At 43.3% G+C, this 18,986-nt stretch overlaps 1 protein-coding gene across 1 annotated transcript in view; it reads right to left on the bottom strand.

Moving 5' to 3' along the window:
* Positions 1–18,986, bottom strand: part of LOC126419091 (aquaporin-like) — a 355,970-nt gene that overhangs the window by 254,526 nt on the left and 82,458 nt on the right. The window lies entirely within an intron of this gene.

Genomic DNA, 18,986 nt, shown 5'->3' with positions numbered 1-18,986 from the left:
AAGCTTTTACAACTGCCGCTTCTGTACCCACAAGGTAAACGCTTTTCGCAGACAGCGCCGATAGCGCAACGGCCAAGGTAAAGCCGGCACGTAGCTCGATGTGTTCGGTCAGAGAGCTGGTTGGCGTGTGTAATAAAAAAAAACTGAGAGGAAGGATCAACAAACGAACTTGAACGGATGTCATGTGACTTCCGCAACGACCAAACCCAACGATAAACAACGAAAAAGATGGAAAAAAAGAAAAAAAACCTAACTGTCTGGGAATCGGAAAACCCGGGTTCGAATCTCGAAGAAACCTAGCGGATTTATTCTTTTCGTTTGTATTGTTCCATATCTCAATTGATAGGGATATGAGGATTATTTGCCCACCTTATTATTATCATTCCTTATTGTTTTGCCCGCATCTCGTGGTCGTGCGGTAGCGTTCTCGCTTCCCACGCCCGGGGGGATTTTCTCTGCCTCGTGATGGCTGGGTGTTGTGTGCTGTCCTTAGGTTAGTTAGGTTTAAGTAGTTCTAAGTTCTAGGGACTGATGACCATAGATGTTAAGTCCCATAGTGCTCAGAGCCATTTGAACCTTATTGTTTTACTTACCTTATTAACCCTCCTATCCCTATCAATTGAGACGCGGAAAAATACAAACGAAAAGAAGGACATTCGCTAGGTTCCTTCGAGATTCGAACCCGCGTTCTCCGATTTCCAGCCACTTACCTTAGCCGTTGCGCTTTCAGTGCCGTCGGCGAAAAGCGTTTACCATGTGGGTACAGAAGCTTAGGTTGTAAAAGTTTCTTACCTCGATTTCTGGAAAAGTATGCGTTTTTGGACCCCATACCTGATGATGAAAAATGCTTTATTTAAAATTATCTATCGATCCCGCCAATTTTGAGTCAATTGCTCGTCATAACATTTAGGGTTGATTTTTTCAAGAAAGCTGGGGTATTGACCCAAAATATCTTAGATTACTTCGTTTTAGGTTGTACACAAGCGACCTGCCAAATTTGAGCCGAATCTGTTGGCCGTGTCTGAGGCCTTCCCCTAGTGAGTCCTCCCGCGTCGCACGCCAACCCGTCGTTGTAGGGCCACCCGTCTAGCGGTGAGCACTCCCTATTCCATGGATTAGCATTAAAGTTTTGCTTCTCTGTTGAGAGGTAGCGTGGACCATCCTGAATTCTCAAAATTTTCGTCCAGTGACGGCCAGGCGCTGATGCTCGTCGTTTCACCCACTGCGAAAGGACAATTAGTATTAGATAAGAGTAACTGGTCATCCACACGTCTTTTAAATGCTTCATTTTCAAATAATTTGACAAGTAAACGATTAATACCGATAGGACGCGCTCTCCTACATACTTTACGAAGATTCGTTGAGTACGAATCGCGATACGAAAGTTACAGCGCCCTGCATCTTGATCAGATCGTGAGATCAAAGTCTATCACACATCATAGCAAGGTGTGCATCAGTGGCTTAGTGTGCATCACTGGCTTACCTCCGCCAGATATCACTGACTAGCTAATCCAGTTATCAACGAAACTGGTTGCTAAAGGCCAAATCCCCAAGATTTCTGAAATAATGTCTCGTCTGAATCTCTTCAATATCTGATTCTTCGCTATGATTACCTTAATCTGTTTACTGTTTTGCGAGACTCTATCTAAATCCTGCCTTTATTCACTGAAATGTGAGATTCTTTCTTTAGAGAATCACTCTCTCCATTATTCGTATTTATCTATATATTCTGCCGAGAGCGCTAATATTTCCACATCCAAAGTTTGGGAGTTAATGACCAAACATTTTATCATTAAACACAGGTCAGAAGTAAGGCACAATAGACGACATCAAATGATAACAAAAAAAAAGAAGTAAACAATACATTTTGCATATATCGAAATCCAGCTAAATGATATTATGTAAGTGGGTTGCTTTAGAACTACATTGTAGCAACACATCCACGAAGAAATTGAACACATCGCGTATTTTTAACTGGAAAAAGGTAGTTATTTTGACATAATCTGAAAGAGGCTGTAATGAATGTCTAGATATTCGAGAAGAAACTGAAAACGACGTATCTGAAACTGGATCCAAAGACGGTGTAATGAATGTGAAGCGCCAACACAGATACGCAATGAATTTTCAGAAATGTTTAAGATTGATGGGAGGTCAGCATGGAGCGGTGGTCAGCTAAGGCAAGCCTTTCGAAACAGCGAGCGACATACTGCTCTCTGGTGCGTCAAATGAGCTAGCGCAAGCAGGTAAGTCATTAGAAGTGCTTTTTGGAGGGCGGGGGTTTAAATCCCTTCCCGCCCATCCAGTTTTAACTTTTCCTGATTACGTTAAATCGCTTAAGCGAACTAGCAGGATGATTCCTTTGAAAGATGCTGCCAACTTCGTTCTCCACTATTCCCCTATCCGAATTTCCGCTTCGTCTCTAATGACGTCTTCTAATGACCTCGTTGTCAAAGGGACGTTAAAGCTTAATCCAACTTCCTTCTTTTGGTGTAAAGTTTACATACTAGAAGCTTTTAATTTTTGCTTTGTTCAATGTCTCAGAGTTGAAGTATTATATCTGTGATTCCAACTGGTTACATTGTTACTTGGATTGGACTAAAGGGGATGGACGGGAGAGAGGGAAATCGGCCGTTACCGCACAGGAAGTCATCTACAGAATCCATTGAAAACATACGTCTGAAAGAGCGCGCCAGGATTTGAACCATAGTCGTTTTACATGCAAGACTAACCACTCATCCATGGCTCGCCTCGTATGGTAATTGTCGATTGTACCCAGTATAGAATGCAGATTACGTGCTAGACAGAGCTGGGAAGTCGAATTTATGATATAACTGACAGATTTTCCGGACATTGTTACCAAGTCTGCATCTTCATCTATACTCTGAACCGCGTGGCACAGTGAACTATCTGTTGTAGCACATTTTCTTCTCTTCCATTTAAGGATGAAGAATTGGAACAGGGACTATTTTTACGCCTATGTATCAACTACTATTTACCTAATATTATTTTCTCAATCTTCGCTGGATCAAGAGGAAAGAGGTGAAAAATGTTGGTGGTTTTTGGCGTATAAGGCTGTTTTTGAAGTTTTCTAAGCAAGTTCTCCAAAGATACTCATAAATAACATCTTTCTTCAGATGTGTGGTAGCTGAATTTTTTTCGTTTCTTTTTGACTTTGTCACAAGTCAGACAAGCCTGCAGCTACATGCACAGGTCTTCTTTGTACACACTCATAGTCCTCTGCTAATCTGACCTAATTCGGTGTCCACTTGACCAATCAAAGAGCTTCTAAGCCCAAACACACATCTTTGCCCTCCTCCAGTCACAGTTCAGAATTTTACAAGCCATTGAAACGAAACAATCAGACAGCTTCATACATCAAGGATGATGTCGTTCGCACAAGCAAAGTAATTAGTCAGCAAATCGAAATATGCCTTCTCAGCAAGTCGAATCTTGACGATGCAAGTCAAGACTTCTTCCTGCAAGCAAAATATTTAGTCGGCATGTTGAGAGTTTTCAATTTCTGTCAAAAAATCCTCGTATTTCACTGGGACGACTCAAATGCAAGTGCAAGAAGTCACCTGCGAGCTACATGTGTTTTTTGGTTGCACTTATTGTTCTGTTTTGTTGTGGGTTTTCCGTATACATCAATCGTGTGCTTGTGGCTGTCTTTTCTTGCGGTTATATCTAGAAAGTTGAGTATGTTTTCTTGTTCTTCTTCTACTGTAAACTTATGTTATTATTTATGTCTTTCTGTAACCGTATTTTGTTCTGAGCCTCATCTATGATACATATTATGTCATCTGTGCTTCTATACCAGATGTTGTTGTAGCCCGTTGTTAGTGCATCTTCAAATATTAGTTTTTCCATAAGATTCATGAAGTTCCTGAAAGAGGTGAACCCATGGGTCAATCTTCCTTTATGTAGTACTCCCGATTAACTTCAAAATAATTTTATTGTATTATTAACTGCAATAATTTTATAATTTCATCTATATGCTGGTTGTGTGTTTTAACATTTTCTTCAATTAGTTTAGTGGTCTCAATAACAAAGGTGTAACTATATCCTCATTACATTGCTGTGCATGGAATTTTTATATTTCTTATGTTTTCTATTAGCCGACTGGTTTTTCTTACGGTATTATGATTTTCAAGTTACAATATTGGGTGAGCAGTGATTGCATTTGTTTTGCTAGTAAATATGCGGGAGATGCTGTGAAGTTAACTACTAGTCAGATGGGAATGTCTGTTTTACGGATTTTTGACTGGCACCTGACTTTGGATACCTGAGGACTCTTGTTATGCAACTTTACGTAGTTTCAAAGACGTATCTGAAATACCTTAAATGACTATAGAGTAACCATAGACAACATGGCCGCAAATGAAGTGAAGAAAATTAGTATCCTGTTTTTGCATCACACTGGTGTTACACCAAGATCTAACTTTACCTTGTCGCAAGCTTTATCGGATTTTCATACATAACTGCATCTTCTGCGAAAAGTCTGATATGGAAACTGATATCAGTTAATTTGTTAATGCATAACATGAACACTGATGATCCTACCAGGTATTAATGTACAGATGGCCCTCCATCCAACATAATGTGCTTCATCCTGCTTGTCAAGGAAGATCCAGTCTCATATCTGTTTACATACCGCACAGGAAGGTGTGATACATTGCCAGCTGCTTCTCAAACGTATAGAAACACTAAATCAAACTGGGTTCCTCTGTCCATAGCACTGAGGAGCGTGAGTTTGCTTGATAGATATTTTCAGAATCAATGACGATTCTCGTAGAAGGCATTGTTTCATTCAAGGGAGGTAGTTGTGAGCTCAGAATGTGTCTTAGAATTCTGCCACAAAGTGATGTGAATGATACAGGACGGTACATCTGTGGACCTGTTCTGAATTCTTTTATAGATGGCCGGCCGGTGTGGCCGAGCGGTTCTAGGCGCTACAGTCTGGAACCGCGCGACCGCTACGGTTGCAGGTTCGAATCCTGGCTCGGGCATGGATGTGTGTGATGTCCTTAGGTTAGTTAGGTTTAAGTAGTTCTAAGTTCTAGGGGACTGATGACCTTAGATCGTAAGTCCCATAGTGCTCAGAGTCATTTGAACTATTTTTATAGATGTATGTGATCTCTGCTCGGGAGGACAATTGTTCAAACCTGTGTCCGACCATCCTGATTTAGGTTTTCCGTGATTTCCCTACTTCGTTTAAGGCAAGTGCCGGGATGGTTCCTTTAATCCTCTCCATCCTTCCCTAATTCGAGCTTGTGCTCCGTCTCTAATGACCTCGCTGTCGACGGGACGTTAAACACTAGTGTCCTCCTCATTCTCCTTTCTCCTGTGCTATTAGTTACTAGGAACGATTCTCTGCTGAAGTGATGTGCAGTAGCAAATTTTGTATAAGACAGTAACTAATTCGTGTGTATCGCTTGTCAGAGACTGCTCGGGAGCCCTGTCGATTTTTAGCGATTTAAGCTACTTCTGAGTCTCTGCAACTGTACACATGTTGAAAGATGTCATCATTCGTTAACGGTCTTTTGTGAAGGAACACTTGAAGATAGAAATAAACGCTTCGACTTTCGTTTTGCTATTTCATGTACTGGTCCGTATTTCATTCACAAGTATCTCTAAACTGATTTTTGTACCACAAACGGCATCAACACGTCATCAAAATTTCTTGCAGTTTTATGGCATACCCTGCAATAACATTTCGCTAAGCTTGTTATTTATAGCTTCACGCATTGTCCCTCTAGTAATTCTTGAATTTCAACTAACAGTTGCCTATTTGCAGATATATTTAACTATTCTAATTATGCTATGGACACTGATTTTAATAAGCTTCCTAATAGGGTCTGTACACCAAGAGGAATCTGCAACATCTTTAGTTTCCTCTCCTAGTCACATATTTCTCTAGAGCTTGATCGACATTGTTCCTTGACTTGTTCACAGTTTGAAACAAATAATACTAGCGTTTGTCTGATTAATGAGATAATGACCTCTTTATCCATTTTACTAAACCCTTAGACACTTTATCCTTCGTCCCTTGGTGTCCAGTACTGGGACAACTACATGGAAAGACTCATCTTAGTCTACGTCAATATGATTACTTCGCAGTTCATACATAAGTATGAGGCACAGGGTTCGTAGAACCAATCCATGTGAACATCCTCAAAGAGATCAAGTTTGTTAGTCGGCAAGGCATTATGTGCTTTTTCATCATAGTTTGGCTTCTGAATCAATTGTTTTAAGTAGTTTTGAGAGAAAGCTTTTCTATTTCGCAGGTATTTTCCCTTGTCCGTCGCTTACGAAGTTATAGTTTGAAGCAATACTGACGTGACTGAAATGTCCTCTAATTGTTACAAAATGACGGAGAATCATGTACTGGTGAACGTGTTTCTTGAAGTGTCGGTTACTTCTCTCTATCCGAGTCTTATGAGCTGTAGAAGAATTCAGCTGCAGTTTTTATCCAGTTTCTGAGTGCTACTTTTTCTCAGGTCAATTCACATGTTACGAAAAGTATGAGCACAGTTTATGAAAATGTAGGATTGAATACTGTAAGACGTGTAAAGATTATGTTATGACAACTCGAAAGTATAAACCGTTGCTTCGTGGTCTGAGAGCCAAGTTTGGAGTAAATTAAGTAATATCACATGTAAAATATTTTATGTATTTATTTGCGAGACCCTGAAACTTTGTTGAATTTCTTTATATGTACTGCCCTCCGTCATCTGAAAAATAAACGAAATACAGAATACTCTATTTATACCATAAATAGTGATTGACCTAAAATTGTTATGTCTAGCCGGCCGCGGTGGTCTAGCGGTTCTAGGCGCTCAGTCCGGAACCGCGCGACCGCTACGGTCGTAGGTTCGAATCCTGCCTCGGGCATGGATGTTTGTGATGTCCTTAGGTTAGTTAGGTTTAAGTAGTTCTAAGTTCTAGGGGACTGATGACCACAGATGTTAAGTCCTATAGTGCTCAGAGCCATTTTTTGTTATGTCTAGTGAATAAACTTTGGTTAAAGCGGAACGTTTATCATCCCAGACACGTATAGTACAGGTAAAAAAAAAATACGAAGTGTATGCAGATTGAAGCAGCTAAGACACGGTACCTAAATGTATCTATGGCTAGTAAATATATCGAGGTGTGATTTTTGCTACGTTATAGCGACAATGTGCTAAATTTTCATATGTACGTAATTTTTAACTTTTGAACTTTTCAGTTGTGACACCGATTTTTTTTAAATGAATGAATTTACTTTTTTTGTGTCCCAGGAAAAGTCTTGGAAAAGGACTTCAACGACATTTGTGGAACTTGACCAAATAGTAAAAAGATAACACCGGCGCAAACCACTGTCCCAATGATAGGCGCTGAGGTCCCGCAAATGTCTGTCCTTCTGTACCAAATGAGAGAAAACATGTGACTCGAAGAAAAGAACAGCACTTCTCCAGTAAGAGTATTCCTCTTCCGCTAGGCGGAGTAAGCTTATGATACGAAGTATACTCGCTAAAAGCTTACGACTCCATTTCGCTATGTGTGTTACGGTTAATTTCAATAACAGAACAAATTTCTAAAGCCACCACTATGTTAAACTATTATTAATAATGAACCGTGAAAATGAATTTTTACCTTTGCGTTCTGTGTGTTTACGACGTGGCAACCGTTTCTGCACAACCTTCCCTAGTATATTCATAATTTTGATTTACAGCTCCTTGTATTGGCCGTGTTTGCAGTTAAAATTGATGGATGTGAGGTCAGCCAGTTATGCAAAACACCGTTTTTCTCAGTACCCAAACATGTTTCGGCACCACTGTGCCATCATCAGTGGGTTTTCGTTTATATTTATTCTTTACATTTGGTGTGCATGAATTTTCTGGATCACTTGTGTGTTAATTACTACAGGTAGCTAGTCATGTTTTCGTGTGGCAAGCACTTCCATTCTCCGCATCATGCTGAGGTGTGTGATGCACACGTAACTATAACAAGTATTTTCCGCAAATAACGTAGTAAAACACTTTTCACTTCACCTGAACAGGAAGGCATCTTCATTATCAAAAAGCTTAGTAACATAACTGAGATAAAAAAAAAACACTTATAGCTTTAATTAACCATGAAAGTTACCAAAGTATTACAAACACAGAAACTGTTAGTCACTTACTAAAATCACATCCTGCAGTGGAGATGCATAAAACAATCGTGCCACAGGCGTCATCAGTAGTTAACATTAACCTATCACCTCCATCTGTACGGCATAATTATGAAGAGATGGTCTACCTTTTAAAAATTTTTGACGCAGATGAGTATCTATCCCTGGGTTTCAATGTGCGCGAGTGTCTCGCGCATACCACAAGTGCCCTCTCTCGGTGAAACTGTCTGCCCTAGTGATTCCACACCCTCTTCACGCAGGCCAAGTACTCTTAATATGCCGTGTTCGCATAGACCGTCTCTTCATAATTATGCTGTAAAGATGGAGGTGATAGTTTACGTTAACCATTGGCGACGTCTTTGGCACGATTGTTTTATGCATCTCCACTGCAGGATGTGATTTTAGTAAATGACTAAAAGTTTTTGTGCTTGTAATACTTTGGTAATTTTCATGGTTACTTCAAGCTATAAGTGTTTGTTTTTTCTTATTCTCAGTTATGTTGCTAAGCTTTTTGCTAATGAATGTCTCTTCCTGTTTAGGTGTATTTTTACTTCTGATGAAGGTATATTTAGATATACCGAAACCGTGGTCAAGGATTTCAATAAATCTTTATGCTGCAACTGTTCGACTGTTATCATTTACCGTGAAGAATGCAGTTAACTGTTGTTGTCTAGGACAACTACTGTTTACATTCTACAGACTCCGTGAGATTATCATTCTCAAGGACAATGGCTGTTCCTATAGTGACGACTGGCATGTGAGAAATGGTCACAGTAATGAAAGGTTTCCTTAGATGAGGCATATTTCGGCTCGTGTTGGTACATTAAGAGCAGCATTGTGACGCTCTGTATCAGGAAATAATACATACTGCGGATTGGAGCTGATTGTTACATCCGCGTAAGGTGCCTGAAGAAAGAGATGCACTGTCTGATCAGTATATCGGTCATGAGATATGGCCGCCGGATGTCAGGAGAGGAGGACCCGACAGCGTGAAAGGAGGGAGGGAGTGCTGTGTCGGCTGTAGAGAAGCGGTAACACCAGAACGAGTAGATCATTGGAGCTCAGTGAATTGAATGTAGATAAGGCGTTGAATAAATAAACCAGGGACATTTCAACCCCTCTAAGGCTGTCCAGGTCGACTGTTGGTGATGTGAGGTTGGAATCCAAACGAACGACCACAGCTAAAGCAAGGTCATATAGACGTCATGTACCGACGGACAGGAACCGTCGAACATTACGGAAGATGGTTTTAAAAACTTGCATAAGATCAGCAAAACAAATCATCGTTCTAACAGCAATCCACAGAGCACAATGACTGTGCGTATGCTGAGAAAAAAAAATAATTAAAAAAAATGTGGTACAAGCGTCGACCAGCTGCTCATAAACCACACCTCTCTACATCTACATCTACATGGATACTCTCCAAATTAATTTAAGTGCCTGCCAGAGGGTTCATCGAACCACCTTCACAATTCTCTAATATTCCAATCTCGTATAGCGTGCGCGAATGAACACCTATATCTTTCCGTGCGAGCTCTGATTTCCCTTATTTTATCGTGGTGATCGTTCCTCCCTATATAGGTCGGAGTCAAAAAAATATTTTCGCATTCGGAGGAGAAAGTTGGTGATTGGAATTTCGTGAGAAGATTCCCTCGCAACGAAAAACGCCTTTCTTTTAATGATGTCCAGCCCAAATCCTGTATCATTTCTGTGACACTCTCTCTCTCATATTCTGCGATAATACAAAACGTGCTGCCTCTCTTTGAACTCTTTTGATGTACTCCGTCAGTCCTATCTGGTAAGGATCCCCAACCGCGCAGCAGTATGCTAAAAGCGGACGGACAAGCGTAGTGTAGGCAGTCTCGCTAGTAGGTCTATTACATTTTCTAAGTGTCCTGCCAATAAAACGCTGTCTTTGGTTAGTCTTCCCCACAACTCTTTCTACGTGTTCCTTCCAATTTAAGATGTTCGTAATTGTAAAATCTAGGTATTTAGTTGAATTTACGGCTTTTAGATTAGACTGATTTATCGTGTAACCGAAGTTTAACGGGTTCGTTTTAGCACTCATGTGGATGACCTCGCACTTTCCATCATTTAGTATCAGTTTCCAATTTTCGCACCACACACACATCTTTTTTTACATCGTTTTGCAATTTGTTTTGATCTTCTGATGACGTTATTAGTCGATAAACGACAGCGTCATCTACAAACAACCGAAGACGGCTACTCAGATTGTCTTCTAAATCATTTATAAGGAACAGCAAAGGGCCAATAACACTACCTTGGGGAACGCCAGAAATCACTCCTGTTTTACTCGATGACTTTCCGTCAATTACTACGAACTGTGACCTCTCTGACAGGAAATCACAAACCCAGTCACATAACTGAGACGATATTCCATAAGCACGCAATTTCACTACGAGGCGCTTGTGTGGTACCGTGTTAAACGCCTTCCGGAAATCGAGAAATACGGAATCGATCTGAAATCCCTTGTCAATGGCACTCAACACTTGATGTGAATTAAGAGCTAGTTGTGTTTCACAGGAACGATGTTTTCTAAACCCATGTTGATTGTGTGTCAATAGACCGTTTTCTTCGAGGTAATTGATAATGTTCGAACACAATATATGTTCCAAAATCCTGCTGCATATCGACGTTATCGATATGGGCCTGTAATTTAGTGGATTGCTCCTACTGCCTTTTTTCAATATTGGTGGGACCTGTGCATCTTTACAGTCTTTGGCTACGAATCTTTCGTCCAGCAAACGGTTGTATACAATTGTTAAGTATGCATCTAATGCATCAGCATACTCCGAAAGGAATCTAACTGGTATACAGTCTGGACCAGAAGACTTGTTTTTATTAAGTGATTTAAGTTTCTTCACTACTTCGAGGATATTTACTTCAACGTTACCCATGTTGGCAGCTGTTCTCGATTCGAATTCTCGAATATTTACTTCGTCTTCTTTTGTGAAGTCATTTCGGAAAGTTGTGTTTACTAACTCTGCTTTGGCAGCACTGTCTTCGATAGTATCTCCATTGCTATCGTGCAGAGAAGGCATTGATTGTTTCTTGCCGTAACAAACTTTACATACGACCAGAATCTCTTTGGATTTTCTGCCAGGTTTAGAGACAAAGTTTCGTTGTGGAAACTGTTACAGGCATCTCGCATTGAAGTCCGCGCAAAATTTCGAGCTTCTGTAAAAGATCGCCAATCTTAGGGATTTTGCGTCTGTTTAAATTTGGCATGTTTGTTTCGTTGTTTCTGCAACAGTATTCTAACCCGTTTTGTGTACCAAGAAGGATCAGCTTCGTCGTTTGTTAATTTATTTGGTATCAATCTTTCAGTTGCTGCCGATTCTATTTCTTTGAATTTAAGCCACGTCTGGTCTACACTTATATTATTAATTTGGATAGAGTGGAGATGGTCTCTCAGGAAGGCGTCAAGTGAATTTTTATCTGCTTTTTTGAATAGGTATATTTTTCGCATATTTTTCGAGAAAATGCTAAGCGCCTCCTGAGGTGGTGAAAAGAACGACGCCATTTGACATTGGATGACTGGAAACGAGTGATTTTCAGTGGTGAATCACGCTATACCCTGTGGCTATTCTGTGGACGGATTTGCGTTGGCGAATTCCTGGCGAACGTTAGCTGCAGTCATTTGTATTGCCAGCAGTGAAATGCAGATGCCGTGGGGTTACGCTATCGGATTGTTTTTCGTGGTTTGGAGTGAAGTCCCCTTACTGCCCTTAAGAAAAACCAAATGCGGAAGGGTATGGACTCTTTCTACAGATTTGTGTACTGCGTACAGTAGAGAAACACTTCGTTTTGTGGGAAATAACATACATGAAATGGACTGATCTGTTCAGAGTTGGAGATGCACTAAGTGGAACCCGTCGGGTTAAGTTAGAACGTCGACTTCACTCAAGACGACAGCATCCAACGTAACTACGTTCTCTGACTTCAGCTCTTGAGACGTATGAGCCGTCATTCTTCCGTAAATATTTAGATATCTCGGCAGATTGTCCACAGCACAGTTAAAGGAGCCATAAAAGCAAAGGGTGACACCATATTAATGTCCACTAATAGGTATCTGATAGGGTATTTGAATTTAAAATGCATGGCACGTAAATTTTACATCAATAAATACAAGTGAGTGGAGAAAGAGGTACAAAACTAGCCAAAAAAAGAATAAAAAGTCAGTCACACCAGTGCCAGCACGTAAGTTTGTGCATATATGACAGATGTAAACACGCCCTATTTTGTGTAGAAAGGACGTCGTCTCCATATGATGATTTTTTATACTGTTGACAGAACTTATATTTTTAAAAAGTCGCTTTTCATCTTACCAAATGAGGGTTCTCCTCTATTACCTTTATTGGCGTGTGGTATGTCACCACACTACTGTAAACCTTCACGAGATACAAATTGCGACCATCGCTATTGTTCTGTATTGTAGCGTTATACATGCAATTGTCCCATTTTTACCCGGGCGTCATTTTCTTTGTTTGAGTCATCATTTCATGAGATAGTTCGGTAAATTAAATTTTTTATATTTCATACTATGTGAGCTAGCATGCCCTTTCGCTACCATCCCCTCCCCTTCCCCCGAAAACGCAGTTCAGTACCTGTAACTTTTATATTGTAAAGAATTTTTACGTGGTTTGCTGTTTTAGATTTTTGTATATAGCAATTAAATTTGTACTGGGTTTTGTAATTTTCCTAGGTTATCTGAAGATGCCTTGCAACACAGACGAAATGCGTCGTAAATGAAGATCTAATAAACACATCTTCATTGCAGCCACGTCCGAATTCTCTTTATATCTTTATGTATAGAATAAAAAAGCATTTATTTTTCCTTTGTTTATTTGGCTGAGAGTAGGATGAAATTTTCAGTGCCTGCCATAATTTTTCATAGACTGATACACAAGTGCATCTACCCATCGCAGCCCAACGATGCTTGTATATTGTTATCAATAAATCTCGATTTTATCGTACACTTCACTTATCGCACTCGCAACAAACTCCCTTTCTTTATTAAATTCGAAGGAAGTTCTTTCCGGCGAGCATTTGCACAGCAGCGAAAGTGTATAGATTGCTGTCACATATTAATTCCAATCTCTGACGACAGGCTTGTATGGCACAGGAACAAAGGTTAATCACGCAGTGGATTTTGCGTTTCAGTTATACAGCTTACTATGTTGAGAAGTGGCTCAGCTTGCAGTGAAAACTTAGTAGGTCCTACTGTATAAGGGGCAATATTAGAAGCTTGTCAGCTACAAGTGACTGTACTACAGGAAACAGATTTTTCCTTCAACTGATTGCTTCGTTGCGCTGTTCAGTTCGCAAGACAATTATTTTCTCGTTCATGTGGCCCCGTGTTCAGGCGATTGTTACAGACACTCTGCACAATGAACCCCCGTGAGACCCCATCAGACTGTTAGAGATTCAGATTCTGCAATTGTGAACCAGCACGCCCACGAGAACTTTAAAAGTTCAGACCAGTGAAGTCGAGATAGTCGAAACTGCATCGAGATATAGGTATTGCTTGACTTCTCCAAATAACTTACAGCCAATTACAGGATGCTTCCTTTAAGAAGGCTACACTGGGTCCCCTGGCTCATGATCACACTGATCCATGCCCGAGGCAGGATTCGAACCTGCGACCGTAGCGGTCGCGCGGTTCCAGACTAAAGCGCCTAGAACCGCTCGACCACCACGGTCGGCAACCGAGTGTCACCTCATTTGTTAGCGGCCGCGACATCCGCTACAGCGGTTGAGTTGTTTGTGGGGAGAGGAATGAATGAAAAACAGCAGTGTCACCGGCCGTAAAATAGCCCAGCATGACGTGTCGACTAAATGCCCGTCCGTGCATACAGTTGCAAACGAATGTTTTCATAAATAAGTTGAAATCCGTGATGTCAAACAATAAGGGGAATTCTTTTGTTGACAAGAACAGCTGTTGCACTTCAGAAAAAGAATTAGTTACGTAAATGTCGTGTCGTATGTGGTGTCACCGCCAGACACCACACTTGCTAGGTGGTAGCTTAAATCGGCCGCGGTCCATGTAGTACATGTCGGACCCGCGTGTCGCCACTGTGATCGCAGACCTAGCGCCACCACCAAGGCAGGTCTCGTGATACGAGAGAGCACTCGCCCCAGTTGTACGAGAACCTAGCTACCGCCCAGTTGTACGAGAACCTAGCTACCGCCCAGTTGTACGAGAACCAAGCTACCGCCCAGTTGTATGAGAACCTAGCTACCGACCAGATGTACGAAGCCTTTCTCTCTCATTAGCCGAGAGACAGAATAGCCATCAGCTAAGTTAATGGCTACGAACTAGCAAGGCGCCATTTGTATCAGTGCCTATAGCTTACGAGTATTCAAGAGAGATGTATTCCAAGGACTAATAAAAAGATAAGTAATAAGCATCTACATACTTTTCTTCTTATTCATTTATAAGTTCTCATGTTCCAGACTTCACGCCCGTCTGCTTTAGCCGTGCGTGCCCTATCGGCTACAGCGTTAGTCTAGAGTTCATTTTCAGCTATCTCAACTTCACGGTGTCGGCCCAGCTACCGACACAACATTTATTGGCGACGAGCAAAAGAGTTTGTATTACTTCGTTTACAACATTGGCGACGATTTAAAGTGTTCTGATTGCTTACATTTAATTGTGTCATGGCTTCGCCACATTCTCCAGATGTACTGTCCGAATTTTATCGCTTGCAGAATCAGCAGACGCAGGCGTTACTGGATGCCCTTGGACAGCTCGTCCAGGGTCAACGTGCGCTGCACACCGATGCGGCCGCCGCCGCTTCTTCGCTACCGCTGCCACTAAACGCTGTTGCACCTCCCTTTCGACCATACGTGGCAGCCGATGAGACCTGGCAAGAGTGGTCTCGCCAGTTCAACTTCCACCTTGCTGCCTACAGAATTCAAGGTAATGAGCGGCAGCCGTTTTTGCTTTCTTGTGTCGGTGTGTCCACATACCGTGTGATAGTGAAATTGTTTCCCCGACGAGACGTAGCAACTCTGTCATACGAGGAAATTTTGTCTGCATTAGATGCCTATTTCAAAGAAACAGTTAATGTGGTTGCAAAACGGTATACGTTCTTTCGTACAAAACGTACGGCCGGTCAAACTAATAGGGAGTGGGTAGCAACATTGCAAGGACTTACTAGAGACTGTGCCTTTGAATGTGACTGTGGTCTTTCTTATTCAGATACAATGGTGCGTGATGCAATTGCACAGAACGTTTCTGATGTTCGCATACGGGAGCAAATTTTGAAACTAGTTAATCCCTCCCTTCAACAAGTGATAGACATATTGGATAGACAGGACACACTTGACTGTGCTCAGGAATCTTTTGAAACTTCGCCAGCCGTGTGTAACGTTAACCGGCCCGCTGGACGCGCTGCGCGGCCCGGTAACCGGGCCTTGCGCACGTCGACACAGCGACCGCCGCGTGCTAAGCCAGGTGTGCCGCGCCAGCACACAAATGCAGTGAAATCATGCCCGCGGTGTGCTACTAGACATTCGCGTGAACATTGCCCGTCACGCCAAGCTATTTGCTTTTTCTGCAATAAGAAAGGACATGTTCAAAGTGTTTGCCAGAAAAAGCTCAGATCAGACACTCACAATCATTCCAGGCCCTTTGCTTCGCGCCGGAATCGAACCCAGGACACTCAGGCTCGTGGACCTTCGCCTATGGACATTCATGTCGTTAATTCCACTTCGTCCAGTGACACTTTCTCTAACAGTAACTGTGTTCGTCCCACAAAACCTGTGCGTCGACGTCGCCGGAAATCACGTCAATTAGCACGTGATTCTGTACCAGTGTCTGTTCCAATTGCACAAAACAGTCGCTTTTGTCGTCAGCAGGACAATAAACTTTTTGTGGACTTAGACTTTGAAGGCAAAGTGATACCATTCCAGCTCGATACCGGAGCTGCAGTTTCATTGCTCAATCATGACACGTACAAACAACTGGGCAAACCTCCGTTGCGTTCCGCAAATGTTAAGCTAACTACATATTCCGGACAGAAAATTCCTGTGTTAGGACAGTGCAGCCTTCTTGCAACATACAAGGGACAAACAAAACTTGTGTCATTTTACGTTCTCCGTTCTTCTTCTGCAGTGAATTTGTTTGGTCTTGATTTATTTCAGTTGTTTAACATGTCTATTGTAAATCAGGTCCTATCAGTGCATCAGACTGTGCCTACAGACAGTGTTTCTCGGCTGTGTGACGAATTTGCAGACATTTTTGCACCGGGCTTAGGTTGCGCTAAAAACTATGAAGCACATTTAGAACTGAAGGTAAACGCGCAACCGAAATTTTTCAGAGCGCGCAATGTTCCCCACGCATTGCGTCAGGAGGTCGCAAGAACATTGAACAATGTAGAATCACAAGGTGTGAGTGAATGTACGCAATGCCTCTTCTATTTCAGCTCCGCTTCATCGCTTACGCCGTAAAGGTGTTCCGTTCGTCTGGACGACGGAATGTGAACGCGCCTTTCGCCAGTTGAAATCGGCGTTGCTTTCTAATACTTGCCTTACGCCATTCGATCCCCAGAAACCCCTTTTGTTGATGGTAGATGCATCGGATTTCGGGATCGGTGCTGTGCTCGCGCACAAAGTTGGCTCCCATGATCGCCCTATTGCCTTTGCGTCCAAATTGCTGTCGTCTGCGCAAAGAAATTATTCACAGATAGAGAAAGAAGCTTTGGCTCTCGTGTTTGGTGTTACTAAGTTCCATGATTTCTTGTATGGTCGTCACTTTAGCATCATCACAGACCACAAACCTTTGACATCGCTTTTTCATCCGACCAAGCCTGTACCTCCACGTACAGCGCAGAAATTCATTCGCTGGTCTATTTTCCTCTCGCAGTACCGCTACGATATCTTGTATCGGTCCACTGCTAAGCATGGAAACGCCGATGCGTTGTCCCGTTTGCCTGTTGCTGAGGATAAAGCATTCGATTCTTCCGAACTTGCTTGCATGTTCATTGATTCGGAAACCGATGAAGTGGTCGAATCGTTTCCGATTGATTTTCGTCGTGTCGCTACAGCCACAGCTGCTGACCCTGTCCTTGCTACTGTTTTACGTTTTGTTGCTACGCAATGGCCTTTGTCAAAGTCTCGGATCGAGGATCCGTTGGTTCGCCAATTTTTTGCTCACAAGGAGAGACTTTTTGTTCGACGTGGTGTTTTGTTGTTGCGTTCTGAAAATGGTCAGTCCAGAGTCGTAGTCCCACGTTCGTTGCAGTCCTCTGTTTTACGGCTTCTTCACCAAGGACATTGGGGTATAGTGCGAACGAAACAACTTGCTCGTCAGCACTGTACTTGGTTCGGAATCGATGCTGCGATTACGAATATGTGTTCTTCGTGCCCGGCGTGTGCCGAACAACATTCCGCACCGCCGCGGAAAGTCTTTGCGTGGCCAAAAGCCACTTCCCCATGGCAACGCTTGCACATTGATTTTGCTGGTCCATTCTGGAATGCTCGATGGTTGGTTCTGGTCGACGCCTTCAGTAATTTTCCTTTTGTTGTCCGGATGTCTTCCACGACGTCCTCCGCCACCATCCAAGCGTTGTCTGCTATCTTTTGCATTGAAGGTCTTCCGCAGACTATTGTTTCCGACAATGGCCCACAATTCATGTCCGCAGAATTTCAGTCATTCTGCCAGGCCAATGGTATTCAACATCTGACATCCGCGCCGTTTTCGCCTCAGTCCAACGGTGCCGCTGAACGATTGGTCCGGACTTTCAAGTCACAGATGTTGAAATTGAAAGAGTCGCATTCTCGGGAGGACGCATTGTTGCTCTTTTTGTCTTCGTATCGCTCTCAGCCCCGAGATGGTCGCTCGCCGGCTGAGTTGCTCCACGGTCGTCCTCATCGCACCTTGATGTCTTTGCTGCATCCGCCGCATCAGGTTCCTGTGCAGCGGCAGACTCCTGCTTTTGCTCCAGGCGACGTTGTATTTTATCGCAACTATCGAGGTTCACGGCGTTGGCTCGCAGGGCGCATTCTTCGCTGCCTCGGCCGCGCGATGTATTTGGTTTTGGGGGCCTCTGGTGAGGTGCGTCGGCATCTCAATCAGCTGCGCCTCTGTCGTCGCTCGGGTTTTGCCGCTCCCCGTCTGCTTTCAGCGACGGTGCCGTCCGGTCAGCGCCCTGGGGACCCATCTACTGGCTCGCCTCATCCCCAGGTGTTACCGACGATGCCTTCCATTTTGCCCCATGGCGACGCGCCGCCGCCGCCGCAGCAGCAACAGCCGCCGCCGCCGCCGCTTGTTCTCCCGCCGGCGCCGCCCGCATTCGACGCTTCGTTGCAGCCGCCAAGCGCCTCCCAGGGTCACGCGCCGCCGATCGCTTCCCGTGGCCAGCTGTCCTCCGCCATGGAACTCCCGCCCGCTCCGGACCACATGACGTCATCGCGCGTCGGCTACCCCGACGCAATGGAAATTGATCCTTCGGTCCCTCCTGTCTCATTACGGGCGCATACACCGCATGTTGACGTGCACCCTGGACTAGTTTTTCAGGCGTTTCCTAGCTCCCCTCGGACCGAATGGCCGGGTGCGGGTGGCACAGCCTCGCCTGTTGTTAGGCTCCCCACCTCATCGCATTCGTCAACATGTGGTCCTCCCCACGGCGGGCGGAAGCCTTATCACACAACCGTTCGCCGATTTGCGGGGGAGGAATGTGGTGTCACCGCCAGACACCACACTTGCTAGGTGGTAGCTTAAATCGGCCGCGGTCCATGTAGTACATGTCGGACCCGCGTGTCGCCACTGTGATCGCAGACCTAGCGCCACCACCAAGGCAGGTCTCGTGAT

The sequence above is a fragment of the Schistocerca serialis genome, chromosome 9 (genome assembly GCF_023864345.2).
Source record: "Schistocerca serialis cubense isolate TAMUIC-IGC-003099 chromosome 9, iqSchSeri2.2, whole genome shotgun sequence".
Classification (NCBI taxonomy): domain Eukaryota; kingdom Metazoa; phylum Arthropoda; class Insecta; order Orthoptera; family Acrididae; genus Schistocerca; species Schistocerca serialis.
The sequence above is the reverse complement of the archived record's forward strand: the minus strand, read 5'-3'. Positions and strand labels throughout refer to the sequence as shown.